Source organism: Haemaphysalis longicornis, unplaced genomic scaffold (genome assembly GCF_048455015.1).
Source record: "Haemaphysalis longicornis isolate Haplotype H1 unplaced genomic scaffold, Haemaphysalis longicornis Haplotype H1 scaffold_2, whole genome shotgun sequence".
NCBI lineage: Eukaryota > Metazoa > Arthropoda > Arachnida > Ixodida > Ixodidae > Haemaphysalis > Haemaphysalis longicornis.
Window position 1 is genome coordinate 54,328,440 of NW_027526295.1, and position 27,371 is coordinate 54,355,810.

A 27,371-nucleotide genomic window follows, 5' to 3' on the forward strand; every position below is an offset into this window, starting at 1 on the left:
CAAAATTTACATTCAGCGTCGTAGCTGAAAGACGCGTCGGGGGTGGGAAGAAGCCGTATTGTATGTGCCCTAGGGTAGTTTGTTATTCTCTGGAAAGGTCAGGATAAGGCGAAGGTAGGGTCTGTCTCAGAAGGCGATAATGTTGGTTTATGTCCCTGAACAAGACAGTTCTCGTGAAGCTCCATAGCACGGGGGGTAAAAGTGGAGGCTTCGTGGGCATATTCGTTGCCCTTCATAGAAGCGTGAGCGGGTGTCCAGATGAGCTGAATGGAACCATTTGGGAAGTGGTTTTTTAGCACACGCAATGCAGGTCGGGACACGCAACCCAACTGGTAATTCCGGTAGGCGTGTTCGAAATCGGTGACTACCTTCCGAACCCACGGTTGAGTGAGAGCCAAGGCGATGGCTGCCTCTTCTGCTGCCGTCATATCTTGGGTCTTGAGTGCGGCACACGCAAGAAGGCTGGCCCTCGACGGAGCCACGATGATGGCGTACCGGTTCCCTCGATGTTGGGAGGCGTCTGTGTAGATAACTGCATGATCACCACCGATGGTTGTCTTTTGCGCTTGAGCCCGTGCTGGTCGGCGACCCTCGTCGTGTCAGGGGTTAATATTTCTAAGCAAAGAAAGTATCTCTAGTTCTTGTCGCAAAGAGTCCGGGAGTACATTAAGCGGAGTGACATTCACTGCTGCCCAGCCAATATGGGAAAGGATGCGGCGACCCGCCGCACTTCTGCTCATTCAGAGCTTCTCGTTAGAAATATGGTCCTCTATCAGCTCTTCCACCGTGTTGTGGAGCCCCATGCTAAGCAGCCTCTCTATGGACGCACTCAGGGAGAAATTATTGGCCTCCTCAACCACCTTTGTAATCATGGTATAAAGCATCTTTATGTCCTTCTTGCCGACAAGAAGACAGGGGGTTGACGTAAGTGATTCTCAAGAGGACAAAAGCTTGAATTAATCGAACGGTACCGGATTCCTTGAGGCCTCGATTCTTGGTGGCAACTCGCCTGATCATGTGTATAATTTTATTGATGCTCTGTTTGAGGCGCCGCAAGGATACGTCACTCTTGGTGTTGGTCTGGAGATGTACGTCCAGGATCTTGATGCTGGGGCTTTGTGTGATGGCCTGGTCATAAATGAGTATTTGAGTGTGTTCTTTGATGTATCCTTTGGAGTGAGGGCGGACGACTAGGAGCTGTGGTTATTTACGTGAACATTGGAGGCCACAGGCTTGACAACATTGGTGTACTAGAAGTGAGGGGCCATGTTTTGGTGTGAGCTTTCTTTAATTTTTCCAACTCCTAGCACACGCGTAAGGTGCAAGCAGCGCTGCTAGACATGCCGTGGGCGGAGCGCACAGCGGCGCGAGAGATCGCGTGAGGCTATCATGTGGCATTCGACCAGAATGAAGGAAGTAAACCACTAGTTGTGCTTGGTGACTGCACCACCTGTCTTCCCTGGCTCCGCGTGGGCTCCTAACTAAATTGGTAAGACAACTGGCTCTCGCCTTGTTACTCTGTTAGTACCAGGTTCGATTCCTGGTGGTGCCAGGAAATTCTTTTATTTGTTCGCGGGAGTTTTCTGTTGACGCCAACGGTCGCGAAAGAACCCTTGGGCTGTAGAGGTATAAAGCTTTGCTTTAAAAGGAAGGACGCCTTTGCAGCCACCTTCACGTGTGGTGCGGTGCATTAGTACTTCATCAGCTCTTCTCTTTTTTAGTTTATATCATGGAATAAAGTTGGCTGTTCCTTCGTGCAGACGCTCGTTTTATTCAGGTAAGCGTGACCGAGCCTTACATGCACATAATCTGTGTCACATCGGAAGGGCACGCGTAGGAAGAGGGCCTAAGCAAACGACGTCGCGAAATTGGCTGCGCCAAGCGGCTACCACCGGCGCACAAACGCGGTCCAGGCTTGCAGCGCACCAATGTCGCTGGTGGGAACCACAGCCCCGCTTATTGGCAACCGGAAGCTGCATGCCTACGGTTAAAACGCTCTGACCCTTGTGGTATACCACAATGCAACACCTAGCTTCCACGGGCGTCCACGGGTGGCGCTGCACGTACCACAGGCCACGCGCTCGCAGTGTCGCATTTCAATCTGTGCGCACTGTACACTGCGCCCGGACATAGCCCGTGCCTGGAGAAAACAAAATGCCTTTACCGTGCGCTTTCCGGGCGTGTTCAGCTGTACGCAATACATACAATCGCCTAGGATATGTTTGCTGAAAGTACGGCAAAAAATATTGCAGGATCTTTCAACGCACTCTTTCACCAACGCGTTTCCTATGTGTAGGTTTGTGGCCGGACGTGCTGCCTAAGTCGACTATAATCTACAATTACCGTATCAGACTCACGGCGGCTGCTTTTTCAAGAATCAATATTCGTGATGTCGCAATACTGCATCCACATACGCTGAAGGCCAACCAAGTCTGCGCCAGAAATTTCTGACGCACGCTTCTTTTTTGGATACTCGCGCTATGCGTTGAACGAGAATTGAACAAACACCATTAGTGTCCTTTCTTTTCCATTTTTATTTTGTTGTACTATACAAAACTACGCGAAAAGTGTTTTTTCCTGTTCATTTTTTGTGCGCTCTATGCTATAGAACAAAATATGCTGAAGTATTTCTGGGGGGTTTTATTCTTTCGAGTGTAGGTGTGCTATAGAACGCGGGGGGAACACCATGGTACACGTCACCACAGACTTAGCAGTTGGGGGACAGTTTTTTTCGGACGATCTCCGGGTGGGTACGCATTCGGTTCACGCCGGCAGCGTGCACGCTTTCATCAGCCTAGACAAGTAACAATTTCTTGTTAAAAACTTTTGTTTGAGCCCACCGTTGAATCCACAGGTGATGTAAGCTTTTCCCAGTGTGAATCGGCAAACACTAAGTAAAACGACTCCAGAAAAAGACGAAATATCAACGACGCAACGCCGAGCAAAGGCGTGTAAACTGGAGAAATGAGGATTACATGCAGCGCTAGCCGGTGAAGTGGCGTCGGAAAGAACTAAAAAAGAACCAAACAAGTAATAAGAAAATTACCCCGCGAAGTCGGCGCGCATGGGTAGGTCGCTATCTAAAAAGCCGGTCGTAGACCAAGTTACCAACAGCCATGATTATCACGAGTGAAGCCACGGGCGCCCACACACAGAAGGCTTTATTAGCGTCATAAACAAAACCAAAGGCGAAAAAACCATTTAAGCGGCGCCAGTGGCAAGACGTCTGTCGCTGATATCGCAGCCGACCAATCAGGTAATGCGCAATGAAAAAGGCAAGGTGGAGTTGATGCAATCATCACGGCTGTCTTTCTTCACTCATTGGCTCAGTGCCAGTCCCGTAGAGTGTTGAGACGGCACACTTCTGGCGGTGGGTGATAAGGGGAAACTGTATTACGTAACAGGTAACTTTATTAGGAAAAGTGCTGCGCTCACAGCGGCCAATGTCTCGTACAGGGTGCCTACACTGTCTCTCTCTTGGAGGTAAGAAACCGTTGGTCTTTATTTACTCGACGTAACTGCTATTCCGCCTTGTTTGTGTGTAAACCCCCAGTGTTGTTGTTCTCTTGCTCTTCATTGCGATCGTGTCGTGTTCAAATTATTAATGTTATGCGGAGATATAGAAAAGAATTGCCGTCAATCGAAACATTTCACTCCAGCCGACAAACCTTGTGACATCACCGCACTTCTCAATGACCTTAGAAGTTGCCAAACAACACTGGTAAATGAAATGACACAAACGAAAGCTTAACTAGACGAAACCGCCACAACTTTCATGGTCATAACACACGTTTAAATAAAACTAAGGAAGGGCTTGGCTTCTTTTTTAAGAATTAAAACACAGGCGCTGGAAATTCAAAATTTAGCCGAGGGGAATGCAAGACATATCTCTTATTTATTGTCCTGTGGTGAAGGTTACGAACACAGAACCAGTCCCCACAACGGGCTGTTCTTTTGACTAACGGACCGTGCCGGCGAAATGTGGGCGCAGTCTGAAAAGAAAGGTAATTAACTTACATATAAAACAGCGCTAGAAACAGGACTACAGAAATGGCAGCGCCCTTTCTGTAGTCCTGTTTCTAGCAGCGAAAGGGCAGCGACTACAGACTGCGCCCTGTCTGTGTGCCCTTTCTGCAGTCCTGTTTCTAGCGCTGTTTTATAAGTCAGTTATGTACCAACTGGCCCGCCTTCAATTTGTGTAAAAGGTAAATAGTCACCGTTCACCGGAACTAAAGATAAACATCCAAGCACGCAACATTGAGCATGCGCACAGGCGCTCCACATTTCATCCCGATAAAAAAGACGGCTTATTCTATAATTCACCCATTGCAGACATTAGGATCGAATTCTGAGTGACAGAGAAGATTAAGCTGTAAGAAATTTAAACTACCGGAGTCTTCCCTCTTAGTACATGCCAAGCCCCTCAAAAATTGCTAGAATTTGCTAAGACACAAGACACCTCTTACAGGCTCCTACACGAAGGATTAAAAATCGGCGACGCCATATACGTGTACGACCAGATGAGTGAAAACGTTGTGCGGCGCTATGCATACCGGTTAGCGAACAGAGTTCCGACTCACAATAACAGTGTCGTCGTAAAAAATTTCGCTTACATTTGAAGCCCGCTTCCCAATCGTGACCTACTAATGAACGTCGTTACCTGAAGCGATTGCAGTCTTGTAACACTTACGGCATCCTTGCTGAACCCATCCATATGTAACAGAGAAATACAGTACTCTGTCACTGAATCCAATGTTTTCAGATCTGACCGTGAAAACAGACGAGGTAGTGGTGTCTTGATGGTAGCTCATGAAAATCTGCAGTGCTTTTTGTGCAGAAAGAAAGTCTTAAAAAATTGCACTAAGGTCAAGACGATATTAGACAAGGTAGCCTATCTTGAAAAGGTTACAGCGTATTGACACACTTTTCTCCTATTGTTCCGTGCCACCGCACTGTTCATTGGTCAGATTGCATGACGTGACATTTGTTTACAACCCGACGTCGGCGTCGACATGTTGTTCCTGATGCATTTTAGTCGGTCAACTATGGTATACAGTCGAGTCCACTTATAACGATACCATTTACAACAATATATCGGATATAACGATGGACAGCTAAGGCACCGTCAAATGTGGAATTCTTGCTATGGTAAAATAACCCGCTTATTAAAATGCTCCAGGGCCACGATATCTGACATAACGATTGAATCCGGTGATATTGTGCACCAAAAGTCCAACAGTGACGTCCCTAATGAAGCGGTTGCGCAGCCTACTCAGGTAGTGTCTTCGTAAGAGGCTTAATGCGCGAGACCGTCCGTCGGGGACTATGTTTCCGCCAAGAAAATTTACCTCAGCTAGGTGAAGCACCAGTAGATGCTCTTGGAAAAAGATTTGTGCTAGCTTTACGCACGGCAAACGAATATGACCGACTGTGGCTTCTTTTCGACAAATTAGTAATAGTACCACCTTGCTGGCATGCGAATAAAATGTTTTGAGCTCTGTTCCATCTTTTTATTTCCCAAGCCGCTTATAAAAATTACCGGTTATAACGATGGGACTTCCTTGGCACTTGGATATTGTTATAAGTGGACTAGACTGTACTTGGCTTGAACTCCCTGCTCTACGGCTGCGCGCGAATGACGTCGTTCCGAACGAGAATCAGAGGTGACACAAGCAGTGGCATTTAAGCTGCAGAAGTGTGTCCGAACATGCCGTTTTGCTGCATCTTGGGCCACGTTAACAAACGACGTGGTCGTAGTTAGCCGCGAGGCCTTAGTGAAGAGGCCATCTCGCAATACTGATAAACGCAATGTTCTCCGTTGCTGAGTTGCGCGCCTCAGTGGTGGTTCTCAGATAGCATATCTGATGGCCCTAAGACGAGCTAGGGCACCTCAACTTTTGTTGTACTTTCTGTGAGGGCCTGGCATTAAAGAGTTTTAGCTGACCGTTTTTGATGGTCCGCTCTGCTTTCGATGGCCCGCTCAGCACAACCGGATCGTCAGCAGCAGTAAGGCCTTTACCGATAACCGGATCTCCCTCGACGGCTACTCATTCTCGACACCGCTCGTGCCCTCTGTGTGTGTAAACCAAAAGTCCATCTTAAAGTAAAACAGACAGTTTTCGCTGTCTGCTTTCGAAGGTCCACTCTGGTACCCGCGGCCCACTCAGCGCAAGCGGAGCCAATTCCGTTCGCGACCAAGGGCGCAACGCCTGCGCAATGGCGCTCCCGCTTGCTAACGGGCTGGAGCGGACCGTGAGAAACCGTCAGCTAAAATTTGCTAATACGGTAATCGGTATTTTGCTCACTGAAATAAAGCAAACTTCTATGTTTAGTGCCTTATTTCACCATTTTTATATAATTCAGTCGCTGACATGGTATAATGGTCCTAATGAATTTAAAAGAAGTCGTTCAATTTTAATAGCCAAGGAAAGGGTGTCTTTCAGGGAGCTACATAAAAGTAGGCTTGGGCTTCGGTCGATGGTTGTCGCTTCCGTTCTGAACTTCGTTGTGGTGTGTGACATCTTTCCCTACTCGGAAGCGCTTTCACGGTTCCGTCACTCACGTTTCAATAAACTGTACAAAATTTCGCCTGAGTAGCGTCGGCGCGTTAAAATCCACAATCAATCAATCAATCAATCAATCAATCAATCAATCAATCAATCAATCAATCAATCAACGTTTCAATAAACAAACCAAGTTCGCAGTAGCGGGCTCGCATCACTGGGGACAGCCATAGAGAAATTCCGCCCGGTGGCCTCAGCGTACCCGGCCAGCGAAGCGGGGCCCCGGTCCCGTAACGCCGCTTGCGCCTGAGCGCGTCAGACATGCGCAATGGCACTCCCGCGTGCTATCGGAGCGGAGCGGACCGTGGAAAACGGTCAGCTAAAACTCCATTAGTGAGGCATCTCGCTTCACTCAGCGCGTGACAAAAACATGGGAAAGGTGCGACCGCCAACGCAATGTTCTCGGTCTGGATGTGAATTATTCTCTTGCCACGAATCGCTATCGAAACGAAGCCTGACAGCGATTGTTTCCCAGCGGTGCGCTCCTTGTCATCATTTTTGGTGACCGATGAGGACCCGACGGCAAATGTTGCAACGGGATGGTTGGCCGCGTTTCTTCCTACATTTATGCGTTTGTAAACAAGCGCTGACGTTGAAGCCCGGAATTTCATAGGCTAAACTTCATGGTGCACGTGGTGGTCAGAGTCCGCACTACTCGGTAGGAGCCGGAAAGCTAGATCTAATTAGAGGGTCTTATTAGGTGATGATGAGGAAGAGTGTGTAGATTACCGTAAAAATTTGGGCGGGCTGTTGCAGGAAACACACAAAAATTCCCCCGCATTTCCCCGAGGGGGAGAATGTGAAAGTGCGAATGCACGGTTGTCGGCCCGCTTGCGGCGCTTGCGCTCGGCCCCCGCAGCCCACCGCCTCGCCGCCTTCTCTTCCATCTCTTCCATCGGGTTTGTAGTATCACGTGTACACCACGCAGTTATCAAGCCGCTATAACGCCGCTGAGTCACCAACGCACGCCGCTGACGACGTAGTTTGAGTGCGTTAAAGATATAAGGCGCGTCACTAACGCTGATATCACGTCGCGTCCGTGGCTTGGTCGGTAGAGCGTCGCGCTGCGGCCGCAAAGTCCGCGGATCGAAACCTGGCGCCGGATGCTGTTTCTTTATAGAGGAGCACTGCGGACGCCGACGCCGCCGCCGCCGACGCCGGCGGTGGATGGTTTGGGGTCGCTTATTCGCACTTAAAAAATCGGGGTGGCTTTGCAGCAGTGGCAGGAAGACTGGGAAAACAGCGAGTTGGCGTCTCCACCTAGCTTATGCTAGGTTCGCCTACGTTTATGCGTAGTTATGCTTACAGAATCGGCCAGAGTTTCTGCATAGTTATGCTGCGAGACTCGGTCAAGCTTTCTGCTTGGTGTGGTCGTTATCCCACCAAAGGCAATGAACACTCGGTCATTGAGGTATGCGGGAGGTACGCGTGCCCACCGGGTTTGCGGCGAAGCTCCAAAATTACCGGAGGGCGGAGGGAGAATATGTTTGAACTCATTTAGGTTTCGACCGTTCGGCTTGTGGGGCATGGCGTGTGGGACACTAATTAAGAAGTGTAATGACGTTATCGCTTTTCGGCCTTTTGGCTTCTTTCATTTGGAAATCAATTCTCATCTTTGCACTGTCAGAACTGCACCCGTAGTCGCAACGAGTAATAATGCTAGCCACCCCGCGATGCGTTTCAAAAGCCATGCTCGTACTATTTGTATAACACCTCCGACAAGTTGCGACATACGTCCGCCCTTGCGGTGCGAGTCAAAGCTACGGTAAAGCAGTACCGGCGCTCCCGATGACGTCATCGCTCTATGAGGGCTTTTTACGCACGTTTATGGTCCCAACTACCAGCTTAAATAACATCCCTGTTACAAGTTCTCTTCACGGATGAAGACAAGGATGGAACGACCATTCGGCCCCTGTATTGATTAAAATTCTCGTTATGAACCCACATGCGTCGTTTACGCGGCGGCCCGTCACCGCAACAGCCGTATCTTCGTCGGACACACACCGACGCAGAGCCACAGTAAGTGCTGCAGGCCGGATACTGCATCGCTGCAGTCGCATACTGGGCACCTGCCGTGCCGTGAAAAAACACCCCAGAACTGAGGCTATTGGCGAATCACGGCACGAATCAAGACCACCCCCACCCGAATATTTGTAAGCGCAACCTCCTCGGCAGTGGTAGGGCCAGGGGGAAGGGTGACAGCACACAGTAGTGGGATGTGTACACTGGTGCGGCGCTGCAGGTGTTGCTTCCTTTCTGCAGGAGAGCGGCGTTAGTCAACTTTAGCAGGGATGTAAGGGATGGAATGGAGGCTTCGAGCCCGACTGCTACGTCTGCCTTTCAAAGAGCTGGCAGTAGGTCGTATGGACGCCATCCGACTTTAATTTCGGTATACATTCGGGCCCCAAGTCGGTGAACACTCAAATCCAGCACTGGGCTACGGGTGACCAAAAGAAGTAGGCGAAACATTTGAAGCGCACAGGAGTAAATTGCAGTGAGCTCACGGGGCTATAAAGTGATTCCGGTACCAGCCGGAAGAGCCTCTCTGACCACTACCAGTTTCGCACAGAACCATGGTGGTGGTTCTGGGCAATTAAATCGGGACGGCTTAGGCCTGGGCGGCTAGTAGAATGAATGCCGGTGGAAATCTCAGTTTCTTGAACGCTGGCGGCGGGTTATAGGATTGTGGAACCGAGTATAAGATGGTGATCTATTTCGGCGGTGCGTTGTTGAAGTGCAAAGGCCTAATTAGTGTACTCGTGGTGACGAGGGTGAGTTGGTAGTTGTCACTTTACTGTACGAACTGCAAAAGAGAAAAAAAAGCTCGCTTTTATTGGAGTGCTAGCGCGTCGAAGTATGCCTAAGCTATTAAACTATCAGTACTGGCGCGGATCACAGTATGTGAGCTTCGCGACTTTGATGAAGAAGTTCATCCAACGTGTTGAGTTGATAACGTTCCTGGATAGGAACTGGAGAGGTGATGCACGGAAGGGCAGTAATTCTCTCATAGGCTGTCTATTGATTACTTCCGGACGAACGAGAAAGTTTTTAACCAAGTATAAACAATCTCGGAAGAATTTCAACCGATAAATTGTTGAAGGCATCTGTTAAAGATTTATTGAGGGCGATTGGCTGACTCTGAAGCGACTACACAACCCTCAATAATACAAGGTTTATGCTCTCTCTCGCTCACCCTCTGGTGTGCGTGCATGCGTGCGTCGTGCGTGCGTGTGCATGTGTGCGTCTGTGTGCTTGCGTGTCTGTGTGTCGTGTGCGTGTGTGTGCGTGTGTGTGTGTGTGCGTGCCAGCGTGTGCGTGTGTGTGTGACAGAGAGAGAGAGAGCGAGTGTGTGGCCACACACAAACATATAACTGAAATCACAGATATACATTTGAAAGTTCTTCAAGAGCATAGGCTTGAGTTTGGAACAAGGCTATTTTCTATTTCATGAGAAAAATTCTGTTTAAAAAGGTACTTCAAGTGAAGTTCCAGATACATTGCAGTTAGGTTCTGTTTTTGTTATATTCAAAACCTACTCACTCTTTTCCGCAATCCTGGTAAGTCGTCTCGAAGAAAACTGTGGCATTGCTAACGCCCCAAACCCTGTCCATTTTGCAAGTAATATTCTGGTCAGCCAAATCTCCAAAATACGTAATCTTCAGTGGCCATTTTCCGCCCATAAACTGCAAGATTGCACATCCCTGTTATTTAGGAGCCACGTGGTAAAATAGCATTTAATGCATAGCCTACGTTGACAGACAATGCCACAACATTTGTTCGTATGCTTCTGCGGGCCAGCAATGGGTTCCCGCTGAAAGGGCACTGGCTAAACACACCTAAGGACTTCAAGTTTAAAAACTGTGAAGAGATCGCTATGACACCGTGCTTAAATATCACCGCTATTTTTCCGACGTGTATGCTATATCTCATTTAAAACCTCCGCCTTAGAAGAGGTATAGGTTTAATATCAGTTTCACCTGTATGCATTAAGCGTTCTGCCGTTTTAAATACCCATTCATCATAGCACAAAATTACTTCACATGACATGTTTATTTGAGTTCCTAGTACAGCAAGGTACTTGAGTACAAAAGGTCGTCGTAGGCAACCTAGGTTTTTCCGCTGTTAATGACTACTTGGGGCATGGGCTACCACATCTCACCTTACTAACCACAGATGTTTGACAATTTTGCGTGCTCTGTAAACTACCTGTCTGTGCATTGCGCGGTCTTTTATTTCCTCTTAAATATGAGGCAAATCAGCAAACGTGTTTCAGTGCTTTTTGTGGTGATAGTGCCACTGAAGTGTAGCCACGTTGTAAATTTAAAATGTAATTGTAAGATTAGAATGTTCACTTACCCTTCTCATGCTTGACTTGCAATCTCGGTTACGATCACTGTTTTCGCTTTTGGTTAGGTGTACAGAAATTACGACGAAGCAGCATATTGCATTCGCATTCATTATGACTCAGTAAATGAGCTTTAAAATATGTTGCCTGCTGACAGTGAAACAGCTGCGATTAAAGCAAAAACCGACACATTTCTGCACAATACTGAAGGGCACATTACGCGGAGCACAGTTCCTGGGTATTCTAAAACATGAATAACTAGAATAATATTCTGGGCATCTGTCCAAAATTATTTTCAAGAAGACGTTTGCTAATCCTAAATGGGGCGTTTTCACGGAACTTAGTGAAACCCGTGACACCGTTTATATGCCGCTAAACCACGAGACATAGCCGTAGAAGACGCCGCAACACTATCCGAAGTGTAGAAAACGTTCTTTACAAGGAAGTGGTAATGGCATCTCAAATAAGCTTAGAAATCGGGCATTGTGAGCGCTTTTGATTTCTTGAATAAGTAGGTGATAATAAGAGTCTCAGAAACGTTGTTAAAGGCGTATGGGTAACGAAATGTCAAATGTACGTACTGAGTAGTGAGTCGCAAATCAAGGACTTTAATATTGAGTCGGATACGCGTTACTTCACCGTTGTGCAGGTTTAGGGTAGGGAAGTGTGGGTGTTATAAGGGACTTTTTGACCACAAACACCTGCGTCAAGCGTCTTTTGTATCAAAACAGTTCCCAAACCTTCCACTTGCAGAGACGCAAAAGCACGTACACACATCGAGGCATGTTCTGCAACGCTTCTTGTGATTTTACTCTGATCAGGGAGAGCGGGAGTCACAGTCCCGCCAAGGTTCACGCTTACGCTGCTGACTCACCCTGGGTGCAGCACTCACTAGCAAAAAGGCTCCTGCGCGCTGCTTGACGGCCACATGACGGACGCCCATGTAGTTTGAAACCCTTTCTATAAAAATCAGTGCACTGACCAATGTTGCAAGAAAATTAACATTTGGAGATCCGTACGGACCCCTTTTTCGCAACCGTGTTGTGTAAAAGGGGTCCGTACGGATCCCCGTACGTCAATTTTGTGGCAACGTTGGTCAGTGTCCTGCTTTTTATACAAATATATTTACCTGGCCAATCGGCATTCCGTCGAACTCTCGACTAAGTTTGAAACCCTTATAGTTACACGCATGCGACACGCCACACGTAAGGTGCCTGGATGAACGCGCTCTTCGCTGTTTCCGCCGAGAGCCGCCGCCGATGATGATGATGATAATTATTGCAGTGGTATCTCCTTTGTAGCGGACTGATGACGTGTCATTTTACACCAAAAACTAATATGCTTATGCTTTATACTCTTCGTTTAATGCTTGTGCTGCTCTTAGGGCCGGAACAAAAAACTTATATGCACAAAATACTGATTTTGTTTCTGTTATAGGTGGTAGCTATTCTGGGCAATATTGCCCTCTTCGCTCTTCTTCCACCAACATTCTAATCTTTTTGTCGCCTCGAGAGCCTTGAGATTAACTATATCCGTGCTACCCTTAAATACTAGGGCTTCCGGAGGCCGAATATTTCTCTCATGTCGATTTCAATGTATACTCTCGCATTCTAACGCTTTGTGCCGCATAGTTTCTGGTTCGTTTCCGCAGACCACGCATACTCCATTATTTTATGTATACTTCCCCACAAAACTCTTAGTTCCGAAGCAACCTGCTGTAGCCCCAAAAAGTAAAGCACTGCCCTCCGCATTATCGTAGAAATTTTCCTTTCTGGTGTCCAATTTCTCAGACCTGTACATTTATAACGACGTTTTAGTCTCTTTTTTTTGCAATTGATTAGCATCTATCGACCTTCCATCTTTTTTACTTACCTTGGCTGTTTTGGATTCCCCACTGCTATTTCCGTATTTCGTCGTTAGGCTTCTAGTCTTCCCTAGCCAAAGCGTGTCCGCGCTGTTCATGTATAGGTACGTTAAGATCTTAGCTGTCCACCTACGTTGATCCATTGCTCCCAACCTCCTCAAGCCGCGCGTTATTCCTAGCGCCATTTACTAACATACAAGGACACTGCCGCAGCTACCCGTCATATCGAGGGACCGTTACTATGCCGACGAAAAACGCTACTTTGCCAGGCGGAATAGCTGAAATATCCCCCTTTTATCTGAAAAAAAGGTATTTGTCACTAGAAATTTTATGTGAACGCAAGAATTTGCAACTTGAAGACGAAATCAACAGCTGAGACCACGATACTGCAACGAGGGATTAGGGACGAGCCTGTTATCGTTGCGAAGGAGGTGCGCAGGGCGCCGCAATTTTAGTCGACTCTACATACGGAAGCAGCGTAAAGACCACGACGTAAATATCCGAATGTCACGTAAGTACGTGAGACTCACGTAGACCCTTGCGTTCTGAGCATCCGCACTGGTCAGCTATGAAAGTTCTGCGTACGGGCAGTTTCCAGGTACGTAAAAGTGAAACTGTCTATTATATACTGTAGCGAGGCCCAAGCTCAAGAAGACGGTGCTTGCGGTAAAAGGACGAAAGGTTTATTAGAAGGCGAACTTGTGCCTGACATAAAACGGACGCCCTAGCGCCCTGCCACCTACTTCTATCTCGCTCGCGGCATGTCTCCATTCGATCTGCGGCTTAGAGAAAGCTGCTCTCTTCCTCCCCTGCCAGAAATTCTTGAAGAGACACCATCAACTCCGGCGCACGCTCACTATCCAGGGTGCTGTTATTAATGCATGGGACTCTCAAACGCACCCAATCAGACCCATGGCATCTCCTCCGCCTCCCCCTTGGACTCGAAATACCGTGGTTTCTTCGCAACGGTCGGCTATCCGTCGAGCTAGCGTCGTACCACGTCTGCGCGCTCTCCGCCGATGCATGGCACAGAAACTACCAAATGAGGTGGCCATATTTACAGACGCCAGCGTACAAGACAACTCCATTGGTTTGGCTTGGCACTGCGAAGAACGCCCTGATCTTAGCAGCGCTGCTACTATGGCTACCATCGCCCCGTCACGTCTCCAAGCCAAGCTCCATGGTCTCCTAGGAGCCCTAGATCACATGACCTACATGGCTCGTGCACCACCACCACCCAGGGTCCGCCTACTCATTGATTACGACGCCGCCATCAGAGAATTCAATAGGGATTACTCTGATCACTCTGCCGTTCATCACATCCAGGCCATGGTTAACCTACTGGCGCGAAAGGGAACGCAAGTCCGCGTAGCCTGGATTGCAGGGTATGTGTCAGGGGGTTGGGAATCACGCTGCTCATAATGCAGCGCGGGAGAGGCTTCAGTCTACACCTCACTTGATTGCTCCCAGTATTGCACCTGATCCAGGTCTACATACGCACCTCCAACTGGATCATGCTAAATATTCTCGCATAAAGCGGCTCGCTGAGAAGACTCCGCAGGGCTACCTGCATCGTGCCCCCACCCTGCCCCGTTCAGCAGAAATCTTTGTTATTAAGACAATCGCTACTACGGCCCTTAAACCCTCCACACTGCAGAAATGGTTGCATTTGGACTCTTCAGCCTCTCCGTACTGTCCCCATGACCAGCAGAATGTTTTTTCAGACCTCAAGCTCCTCCCATGGCACTGTGCAGCTTTCGCATCTTTTCGCGATTCTTTGCTCAGTGCTCTTCCCCCCAACCCGAGCCCTGATGATTCACCGTACGAAGACCCAAATTTCCTGCATGCTCTAGGTGCGTTTTCCATTAAGAGTGGCCTGGCAAGGGTAGTGTGAGATGGGGTCTACACTCCCCCTTCCAAAGAAATCTCTGATCATCTATATCCAACGAGTCATCTCTAACAATGAAGGGATCACCTCCCACTCTCTGCCCTTCTTCCCCTACCTTAACAACGGCCATGTGGCCTCCCCCATGTTAACAAATGTCATTCATTCATTCATTCTTCACGTGGCGTGGTTCGTTGGGCGCTGTGCTCCACGATGCATTCTTTCATTAGTTTGTTATTTGTGGCTGGGAACGCGCAATAGGCTATGTCATGACATAAGCACATAAGCCCCTCCCCCGAAGGCGCATCGTCCCGATGCGCCAAAGAGAGTCTTCGGCTCATCTCAGGCCGGCCCATGAAGACACCAGTAACACTGTCGCTCCAGGAGCCATTAAAGGGTAAGACACCACCGGGCGTTCAGCAAGCCGAGCATGTGCAGTGGGGGTGTGGACGGCGCTACAACGACAAGGGAGGGACATAGGCCCGTCGCATATAATAAAATTACACCATCTTCCCTTAGGGCAACCCTGAGTAGTATCCCGGCGCGGTGGCTCAGTGGCTAAGGCGTTGCGCTGCAGAGCACGAGGTTGCGTGTTCGATTCCCGGCCACGGCGGCCGCTTTTCTGATGGAGGCGAAAAGTAAAAACGCCCGTGTGTACGAGATTTCGGCGCACGTTAAAGATCCCCAGGTGGTCAAAATTAATCCGGAGCCCTCCACAACGGCGCGCCTCATCGCCTGCGTTGCGTCGGCGCGTTAAACCCTACAATCAATCAAATCAAATCAACCCTGAGTAGTATGCGAAACAGCCATGGGCTCAACGCAATTTCCCATTTCGTAGTTCCGGTAAGTGAAAAGTGTGGTAGTTACCATGGAAACCGAACTGTAAATATAACGGTAGCTACGTACCTCAACGTAACGGGAACGACGAAATGAAAACTAATGGGCACTTGAATGGACCCCATGGCTGCTTTGCATACTAAGGGTTCCCCTACGGGAGGTCTCCCGCCAGGGGGCCAACCGATGCGGGCGTGCTTCTCATCGGCTCCACGAAGTACCGCTTCTAATACCCACCAAGCGGCTGCAAGGCCACGAAACCAGTACCAATCGACGAATTGTCAACACGATCACCGGGATACGAAGTTTTACGCGAGCAAGCCATTATTTCTGGAATTACGAACCAGGGAAATTTCGAAGCGGCGGCCGCTACGCTAACCCTAAGTCAAGGGATAGCCGGCCAGCGGCAGTGTCGCCGTGGCTTCATCGAACTTGACAAACACTCAGCAAGTCAGCATGGATCACCAAGACGCCGAAAACACCTCCACCGGCCATTCCTTGGACTGGTATATGGTTACAGGAGGAAAACAAATCAAGCAAGACTCATCCCAGCAGCCTAGCAGCACTATCCCTGGCTCGCCATCTCCTGCCCCAAGGAAGTCACGACTGCCACCCTTACCGGTGAGCGATTACAAAGTTGCTGTTCGCCCCAGAGGCTCAACCTTGCGGAGATCATCCCCGTTCAACTCTCTCTTGCCATGCAATTGACCAATACGGACCAAAACATTGCCATTATCGGCACACCCAGCCAGGCAGCAGCCAATAACGTAGCCGCACTCACCGTGCTTCACCTCGGAGGCAAAGTGTACGAGGTCCGAGTTTATCAAACCTCCCCCCACGACTCGGTAAGCGGAGTTATTCATGGCATCCCTGCCGAAGCTGACTCCGACTATTTAATAGAGATGGTCCGCGCCCACGACGCCACGCTCATCCAGGCTCGAAGAATGGGCAAATCCAACTCAGCCCTTCTGACGTTTTCGGAAAAAAGACAACCCTGGTATATTTTTCTCGCAGGAGGGTAGCTCCATTGCTACACCTTTATAAAATATGCCCTTTACGGCAGCCGATGCCGAAGCACCAAGCAAAGGACGGATGTGTGCCCCATCCTCGACACACCCATGTGTGCTAATTGTGGCCAACTTCACCCCACAACTAATCTTGTGAACCTAGATGCGAAGTGTACGGGGAAGCGCATCTTTCGGGAAGCAAGGAATGTAGGCACAGACATCGACTTCGGCCTGCCAAATCCCAAGACTCGCCCTCTCGGGGAAGGAGAAGAAGCCGGAAGAGGAGTAAAAGCAGAGGAAGGCAAAAATCTCCACCCAGGGATCGTAGTGTGAGCGTGAGCCGAAACCGAACCACACACAGACCACAAGTCACCTGGGCCAAGGTCGCCTCTGACTCACTTAATGTAAGCTCTACTTCAACCCACTCACCCAGAGAGTAGCAACTCCTCAAGGAAAACAACGAGCTCAAGAATCAGGTCCACGCTCTCCAGCAAGAAATGCCCAACATGGCCAAGGCTATTCACACCCTCACTGCAACCATCCAAGCACTCAAAGAAGTCCCCCCAACCCCATCATCAGCAGCCCCTACTCCTGTCTGTGACAACGCAGATGAATCACCGAAACGAAAGGCTCGGCACGAAGCCGTTACCAAGCAAGCTAGGGACAAAGAGATGGAGACCGATGAGAACGAGCCCTCTACTCTTCAGTCTGCAATTGAGCTCCAGGCCCAACAGACCGCTAACCTCTTGTCTCAAATGCAAAAGCAAATGCAAAAGTTCCAGCTACAAATCCAGCACCCAACACAGCAACAAATGCAACTTGAACCCATCCAAGGGCACCTTCAGATTCAAGCCCAACCCCTATACCCAGGCCTCTCCACAGAACCATAATGAACGGAAGCCTAAGCAAGACTGTGATATGGCAGTGGAATTGCAGGAGTTTCTCAAACAAAAAAGGGGATGTGCTGCAATTCTACCAACACTCCACAATCAAACCTGACATCATCCTGCTTCAAGAACCCAATGGGAAGGCCAAGCTACCTGGCTTCATCTCGTATGAAGATCCTGCGGGAAGAAGCACAGCCACTCTAATCAAGAACAACATCGCAGCTAACCACCATATCGCACCATAGAGAGGACTGGAAACCACACTCACAGAAGTCCACCCCAAGTAGGTCAACAAACACGAAGGAGGTCTCTTCATACTCAACTGTTATTCTCGACTCAGACGGAAGAAACGTTGGGGCCTCGATGACACGTTCACCGAAGCAATTCGACTAGCCACTCCCCAATTCCAACTTTACACACCTCATCGCCGGCGACTTGAACGCAGCACAAACATGGGTCTACCGTTGGAATTCAGCCCGGGGAAAGGAAATAGACTCCAAATGGACAAAGACCTGACGCTTCTCAATGACCCTGACAAGCCGACCAGAGTAGGAACAAGCACAGCTAGGGATACATGCCCTGATCTTGCTTTTTTCTTGAGCCATCTATACTCAAGATCACCTGGAGTTCCCTGGCCGAAAATCTCGGATCGGATCACGGTATTGTTTAAATTGCAAGACCAAATACAAGACAGTCATTGGCAAGGCGCGTCACACAAACTGGGAAAATTTTCGGAAAGCCGGGACGACCTCTACCCACTCAGACTTAGGCTACAGTTGTTGGGCTACCCAACTTAAAAAAGACATCATCAGGCAGACCATCGAAATTACCACCAGTGAAGCTATTCCCTACATTGACAACCATCTTCTTGGAATTTGGGAAGCCCGCCGGCAGTTGACCAAGCGATGGAAACGACAACGACACAATAAAAAACTACGAAAACGCATCGCGGAATTCAACGCAAAAGCATCTGCCTACGCAAACGAACTGGCCAAGGAAAACTGGCTAAAGATATGTGACGAGGTTAGTGGCCGCCGATCCCTCAAGCAAACATGGAACCTCCTTCGCCACCTGATTGACCCAGTGAAAGAAAATTTGGAGGCAAAACGGTGGATCACCCGCATTATCAATGCCTAAAAGGGCACCCACAAACACCTTATTGACAACCTGGCCTCACTCTACCTCCTATGCAAAACACCCGCATCAAAGACATCTCACCCAGACTGCAGCGGCCTTCCACACACCACACTGGATGAGCCCATCTACATGCAACAACTGAAGGAAAAGCTAGCCTCGACTAATAAGAACAGTGCACCAGGAGCCGACTCTATAACGTACAACGCCCTGGCGAACTTGGAAGACGCCGGCGTCGAATCACTCCTCCACCACATGAACCAAGCCTGGGAAAAGGGTTCCATTCCCGAGGAATGGAAACACTCAAGTGTAACTTTCATCCAGAAGCTAGGCAAACCACTCACCATTGAAAATCTGAGACCAATATCCTTCACTTCTTGCTTGGGCAAGTTAATGGAGAAAATTATACACTCGCGACTACAAAGCGTCCTGGAAGAGACCGGGCAATTCCCACACAACATGGTTGGCTTGCACAACATGGTTGGCTTGCATTTGGGAAGCCCGCCGGCAGTTGACCAAGCGATGGAAACGACAACGCCACAATAAAAAACTACGAAAACGCATCGCGGAATTCAACGCAAAAGCATCTGCCTACGCAAACGAACTGGCCAAGGAAAACTGGCTAAAGATATGTGACGAGGTTAGTGGCCGCCGATCCCTCAAGCAAACATGGAACCTCCTTCGCCACCTGATTGACCCAGTGAAAGAAAATTTGGAGGCAAAACGGTGGATCACCCGCATTATCAATGCCTAAAAGGGCACCCACAAACACCTTATTGACAACCTGGCCTCACTCTACCTCCTATGCAAAACACCCGCATCAAAGACATCTCACCCAGACTACAGCGGCCTTCCACACACCACACTGGATGAGCCCATCTACATGCAACAACTGAAGGAAAAGCTAGCCTCGACTAATAAGAACAGTGCACCAGGAGCCGACTCTATAACGTACAACGCCCTGGCGAACTTGGAAGACGCCGGCGTCGAATCACTCCTCCACCACATGAACCAAGCCTGGGAAAAGGGTTCCATTCCCGAGGAATGGAAACACTCAAGTGTAACTTTCATCCAGAAGCTAGGCAAACCACTCACCATTGAAAATCTGAGACCAATATCCTTCACTTCTTGCTTGGGCAAGTTAATGGAGAAAATTATACACTCGCGACTACAAAGCGTCCTGGAAGAGACCGGACAATTCCCACACAACATGGTTGGCTTGCACCCCCATCTTAGCATCCAGGACGTCCTCCTTCAACTCAAAGAAGACATATTTGACAGTAACACCCAGAACACTTACAGAGGTATATTGCACTGGATCTAAAAGGCGCCTTTGATAACGTGCTACATGAGGAGATCCTTGCTACACTAAACAGCACTGATTGCGGTGAGCGCGCCTATAACAAAATTCACTCATTTTTAACAGGACGCACAGCGCAAATCAAGATAGGTGGCTTGGAGTCGGACACTTTCCTGATCGGTGACAGGGCACCCCGCAAGGGCCAGTCCTCTCTCCACTCCTCTGTAATCTCTCTTTTCTCCACCTACCACAGAAACTATAACACATCCGAAACGTCAAGGTAGCCTTCTATGCAGATGATATTACCTTATGAACCCCAAACCGGACGCCCTGGGCAAGCTACAAGATACACTCCAAGAAGCCGCAGACATAATTACTGAACACGTGCATGTCATGGGCCTCAAATGTGCACCTCAAAAGACAGAACTGCTGTTTATGAAGAGAGGCAATTCTCAAGACCCGGCCATCCAACAAGTCTACCTCACCATAGAAGACCAAAAGGTATACCCTGCATGCAAGCCAGTCTGAATTCTGGTTCTCCACATCCAAGCCAACAACAGATGGACCCTTCAGATCAACCTCCTCAAGCAACAATTACACCAACTAGGCCACATTGTTCTGGGAGTTAAGACTAGGCATCGCGGAATGATGGAAGCGGACACGCTCTGCCTGCTACAAGCCTTCGCCATTTTCTGAGTAGCCTACGTGACGCCCTACATGAATCTTTTAAAAACTGAGCAAGCCCGACTAGAAGCTATACTCCGGAAAGTTACAAAAACAGCCTTACATCTTCCAGCCTCGTAATTCCACGCAGATACTTATAGAAATGGGAGCCCACAACACCCTTGCAGAATTGGTTGAGGCTCACCACGTTAACCGACTGGTTAGACGTGGTAAAACACCAGCAGGAAAGACCATCCCTACTCAACTGAACCTCAATAAGCCCATCCACGTTGATAAAGCACCAAGGAAAATACAACCTGCCTGGAGGTCCCTTATCGACGTCTGCCCAATACCAAAAAAAACATGCACCCAACGAAGCACAAGGGCAGGCGAGAAGCACGCGCCAAAGCACTCAGCAAGATGCTTCAGTACATAGCCCCTCACAGAGTAGCCTACACAGACGCAGCCTTGGTCTGTGCAGGTGAAGTGGTAGCCGTGGCATGTACTATGGACAACTCGAAAGTAGCTTCTCTTCGCACCCCTGTAAGTGAAGAAATTCTGATCGGTGAGAAGGTGGCCATCGCTCTAGCCATCATACAGCATCCTCGCTCCATCTACACCGACTCCCAAGACGCCTGCCGTGCCTACCTACGTGCTCGTATTTGCCCTGATGCTCATCACATCCTCGACACCCTCCCCCCACCAGAAGGGAAGCGGACCATCGGCATTATCTGGACTCCGTCCCATACTAAGACCGAAGTGAGAGGCAATGCTCGAGCCCATCACTTGGCACGCGGAGAAGCTAGCGCCCGTGCCGTGTTTTCGGGGGACGAAGGTCCGGAAGAGCGGCTGGACCCACCTACCCCCTCACCACCTTTAAGAGCATTACAACACACTATCGGGAGCAGCGGCGCACTCTACCACCACCTCATCATTTGCTTGACAAGTGGGAGCAAGTCAAGTGGTGTCTGCTCCAGAGCAACACCTACCCGACACCATCCGGAATGAACCTGCTCTACCCCCAGCTCTACTCCTCACCCGGATGTCCTAACTGCTAACAGGCCCTCGGCACCATCTACCACATGGTCCTTGCCTGCCCCAACTATGCGGCACCACAAGACGCTGCATGACTGCGAGACCACCCCAACCCCTGGAAGACGGCTATCAGGGCCTCGGACGCGGAGGGTCAGCGCCAGCTGATATCCTTAGTGGATGAGGCCTGCAGGACCAATAGGACACTGGACGTAGGGACCAGCCCAGTGTGATCACCAGAAGTCCTTTATGGCTTCAATAAAGTCTATTCCCCCTTCTCCTCCCCTACGGGAAGATGGTGTAATTTTTTGCTTCCAAGAGAAGATCGAGGGCTGCAGTTTTTACCAAGAGATTAAGTGGGCACCTAACAGTTTTCCCTAACATATCTGTTGTTATTTGTATGTGTAAAAAATGGAACTTGTCCACTGTACTGTCCTCACAAAGTGACCACGAAAATCACTTCCTTCGCTTTGACGACACGTTTGGTTGTTAAAGGCAGGACGAAGAAAAGCATAGAGCAATATCCACGTTTTTGTGCCTCTTTTACTTATTCAGTTTTACTCAATTTTTGAGTAATATTTTAAAACAGCGTGATAATTTTATTTTTTGTTGTTTTCCGTGTGAACGCATTAAAAAAAAAACAGGCGCATTTGATGCCCAGCGCTATATCTCGGCTTCGAGGCGCAGCTTATGTTGCAGGCCGGCGGGCTTATTTTACCCAGCTGGTGATATTAAACGCGGATGAAAATCTCGATACACGAAGGTTCTCGATTTCCATCTACTTAAAAAAAACGGAAGGGAGATCGACGCCACTTGTGGTCGCAGCAAATGGCTTAGCCACTTATCAGCTACTGCGGTCACACTTATCAAGTATTTAGAATTTGCAGGTGGCGGACCTTTTAAACAAATAATGAAATGCAAAAACTTTGCACACTTGGGATGTGTGCTTTCGCCGTTGCGCAGTGGAACACTCCTGCAGCCAGTCCAATAAAGTCGCAGATAGGGAAGGCCAGAGTCGTTTTATATCCCTATATCCCCTGAAAGCTGCCGAGAATGACATTTCGTTTGGTCAGCTTGCAATACGCTCGCGCTTCCAGCAGCAACAGACCATTGCTAACTTACTGCTGGTTCATTTCCCCTGTTGTTACATAGAACGTGATAGTATTCAATTATCTGGAGGGGAAAGTGCGCGAGCGGGTACGAAGTTGATCGTACGTGAAAGAAAAAAGGCCTGAAATACATTGACTGCAATAAAAACAACGGAGGGTCGAACAGTTTCGGCATGAACCGGTAACCGTTATTTATTTTTTAGGTTCAGTTTCGGTTCGGGTTCAGCGTGCTCAAAAATAATGGTTCGGGTTCAGTTCCGACAAAAATACCGGTTCAGTTCCGGTTTTCGGTTCGGTTTGCTTCCGGTTCCACACCCTGGTTTATTTATAACACACACGGATAGTCAGAAAGAGAGCGAGAGAGAAACAGTGACGAATAGAGGGAGAGAGCCAGAGCTTTATTGAACAAGAGTAATGAAAGTTCTCCCCCCCCTAGCATATCGTTGAATATGACCACATCGCACAAAAAGAGTGGGTGTTTTCCCGTATTTAGCACAGTTTTGTTGCACGTTTCCTACTTAGCATCTTTGCCCATCTACTCTTGTGGATTTTATTGTATCGCGCCTAGTTTGCAGTTATTTGGCCCAAAGATTCCTGTGTGGTACGGGGAGAGATGGTTTTTGTAGGCGTAGGCGGACGAGATGTTCCCAGTATTTTTCGAGAAGTGTGGTATTCGTGGCCAACCTGCAACACGTGGCCACCTGCAAAAAAAGTGCGTGTTTTTGCAGCTGCCCCTTTCCATAGGGGCGATTTCCCGTGCAAGCCGGGTGAACTCCACAAGCGTTGTAGTTCCACACAAGAGCCGAGTGCCAGGCCGGGGAGTCGCTTGTACCTATTTTACCAGTAGGTGCCCGCCGCCACAAAGGCACACGAATGCACATGTTGCTTTCCACGGTGTACGCTCAACTCGCAACCGCCTGTGGCAGGGCATGCCACCAGACTCTTTCACCCCCGGCAATTGCGCAACGAGGCATGATGGCGGGGGCCCCACCAGATGGACAAGGATCAGGGGTCCCTTGCAAGGGTAAACGCAGCTTTCCAGACGTGGATGACACTTTCAAGGGTCTGCACTCGACCAGGGATGCCTGCACTCATTAAAGAAACTGGTATGTACCCAGCGGTACCAGGATTCGAACCACGTACCTTCCGCATACGAGACGAAGCCTGTAAAAGTTGGCGTGGATCTTGCTCGGTCGCATCGTTCCCCTCCAGTCTGCGGGGTCCTGGTTGTAATGTGACGTGAACTTTAGCCATTGTAGATTTAAGAATCCTCCTTAATTATTTAGGTTCTATGCCTGCAGCCAAAATACTAATGGCTTTTTAAGGGTTCAAGCGTGTGTGGACGGTGATGAAGTCGCAGGGATTTAGACTGTAGTACACTTCGACAGCCTTCCTCGAAACAATTTGACCCTAGGTTTTCTCCTGTTCTTGTGTAGCTCTGGTGCTATGTTTATTGGTAGTGGGATGATTTTAATTGAGAGCCGCTGCATTGGTTACATTTCCATCATGGCATCTAGCTTTTTTTTCTCTCTCGAGGTGCAGCATATATTCCATAGGATGTCCGGTCCCATTTTTCCCCCAGGGGCACCTTTTGTGATAGGATAGTGGTCAGTCAGATATATTCAAATTTATTACGAGATACATTCGAACATGTGCAGTGATCTTGACATTAGAGATGCAGGCGCACCGTGTTGCCCCACATGGTGTTGTAATAATGGTCCTTATTTGGCTTTTTTAGTGCGGGTAAGTTTCTGGTACGGAGGGTGACCCATATTAGACTCGTGATCACTGCGTATAAATTTTTGCATTTCTTCATTCCTGCTGTCCCGTGTATCGGCGTTTTACAGTGTAAGCCTAACGTTCAAATAAACCCTGCATTTTTGCGACTTTGCCAATTTGCAAAGTCGCATTTTGCAATCGGCTTTGCCAATTCTCCATATGGCCATGGCAGTGTTTCTTGTGCGACTGTTTTCTGAGATCACATGCTGACGTATTTTTAATTTTGTAAATTGTAAGCGAGGTGCCTTTCATTGTGTTACAGGAAAGAGCTTGCGGCGCTGTCGGCCCCGAAAATTTCGAAAAATGAGTTCATAATTCTCAGGAGCCATATAGTGGGTTTTATTTTTTATTCCGACACATTTTATTTTCTTTGTGGCGGTAATCTTGGTTTTTCGGGGATTTTCAGTATCTGGCATCTTTTGCACATCTTTTTATTTAGGTGACACAACGTTAACGCCGGTACTAGCATAGGTTGGAGGGGTGCTTTGGTAGTGGCGTAAATTGCTGGCATAGCTAGCGACCGTATGGGGCGAGCACGTGACTACCTAGGGTGCATAGAACGATGTTCACTGCGTAGGCGAGGCGCCCACCTAAATTGCGTATACCTTCTTTCTTCTCGGCCTTAGTATCATTTTCCTCCTTTCCACAATATAGTTGCCGCTGCGCTGTAGTGCCGCTTCAGGCGAGCCCTCGTATCTGGCTGCGTCAGTTGAGTTTCCGGTTTGCTGCGGTGACGTACTTCCGCGGTCACTTGGTGAGCACGGCGGATAGCGGACGGCCAGCAGGCACAGAAAACAGATAACTTAGCCGAATAACGCAACCGCGTTAATATCCCAGCACGATGCTAAAATAGAACAAGACAGCACTGTCCACATCAACCATCGATCTAATGTCACTGAAAAAAAAATAGTGTAGGGACACAGCCCTTACGACTGCTCGCATGGGGTGACTGCCGTGAGGGAGCGCGCGCCGAACACCGATAGTGACGTCAAAGCGTCATGTGCCCCTGCATGCCGGTGCGATGAACAGTGAGCCGCAACAAGAGTGTGTAGCGCGCATTCAACCCGGAACATGCGCATGACCAACCAAACAGCTTAAAAGCGGCGCACACCAGAGCAGCGGGGGAAAGTTGGATGGCACAGCCCGGCGGCAGCGGATCGCCACGACGGGAGCGTAAAGAGGCCGTGAACCGCCACCCCGACCCCTGGCCTTCCGGGACTGAGCGGCGCAACTGGTGGGTGTGGATGGTGTGTCCTAGGACAACGGACTCAGAAAAAATTGTGAGTGTTGGGGCAGCGCCACCGTATTTTTCGCACAGTGGAGGCAGTTCGCTTTCTGATGTCGCCATGCTCCCATGACCGTTCTGTTCTATGCGGATGTTTTTTCCCACGCGCCTTTCTGTTGCCCGGAATAAACCGCTGATTTCTGTTCTTTCTGCGTCGATGTCGCTTCGTAGAGTGGGTTCACGCTCGCGAACCCTTCACACAGGAAGGAAGGTCCTTCACTACAGTGACAGCACAACAGACAGGGCCGGCAGATAAGAGAGGGATTTATATTTGAACGTGTAAGAAACGTAGGAAGTAAAAATATGTACAAAAACTCGCAGTTCTAGGGCCAGGTACAAGGATATTATCGCTGACGTACGGACGTGTTGCACGTTGCAAGTTGCGCGTTGCACATGCATTTTATATTTATACACAACTTCTGGGATCAACAAGACACCATGCCCCAGTGTAGATTATTATGCTACTAGAGCAGAATCACAAAATGTCGACGGGTTTTCAAAATATCTAGGGCTGGCTAGCGTTCACAGACATTTCGTAATTTAAGCAAGCGGCATGTTTGCTGGTGCTTGTGTAGTTTAAATCTAAGAATAGCGCGAGCTCGTGTATCAAAGTTGTGCGCTCGTAGTTGCCGGTGACTGTCGAGTTTGGGCACGTTGAATTCGCACTGTCGTAGTTGATGTCGTAGGCAGCGATGGTGAATGTCAGGCCCGTGTGGTTCAACTTCGCATCGCACAACTGGAATAAAGAACAGAAAACAAATACGCAATCAGGCATTGCTCTTTGATTCATGCACCATCACCTACGTGTACGTCATATATTCTATCTGGGGGCTAAATAAAATATGCCTTAGCAATAGCTGCAGGCAAAGGAAAAATAACATTCTTTGAAGGCATTCTCAGTGGTTGTGAAGGTTATATTTTTTCTTGAACCTGGTATGTGGAGTAGCTATTTAATGATAAATGCCAACTGGTTGGTCCGCATAATATTTTGAATCATTGTTTGCTTTTGCCTTTCTGCTATCATTTGCCCAGCGCATTTCTTTCGCCCAATGTTAACTTCAATATACTTGCTGTAGCTGACAGTACGCCTCGCTTCATCAATTTTTCTTGACAGGCCTACACTTATGTATTCGCCTTTTGCGTGTAAAGCAGTGAGTGAGTGCGTATGTATAAAAAACAAACTTCAGGGACTCTCCCGTAGTTGTGCAACCTTTGTTCTTAAGCCTAACTGCAGTATAAATTCACCTACCGGCACATTACGACACGATAATGCTTTGCAAGTTTAAGAAGTATGCCGAAAGGCCACCTTTTACGCAACTTCTTTGGCCCCAAAAGCAAACTACTTACGGAGCTATACCTTAAGCGGGGCTTTGATCCACCAAGATTTTGGTCCGCGACAAATGGTTAGCCAAGTTTTTCCACTTTCGCGTCGTGCCCAGTAAACAAATATGAATAAACAGAATGCGTTTTATGCTCCGAAAAAGGATCCGCGTGAACGCCAGCCGCCCTCACGCCGCATAAAACGCAGGACACAAGAGCGGATACAGTTTGTGGTCTGTCGCCAGAATAAAGGTTGTGGGGAAAAGAAAGTGGAAGTAGTGATATCTGCTGTGATATCAACCCTGATTCTCTTCGGGGACCGGTCACAGACGGAGCTGGCGGATCTGAGCGCTTAGAAAATTGC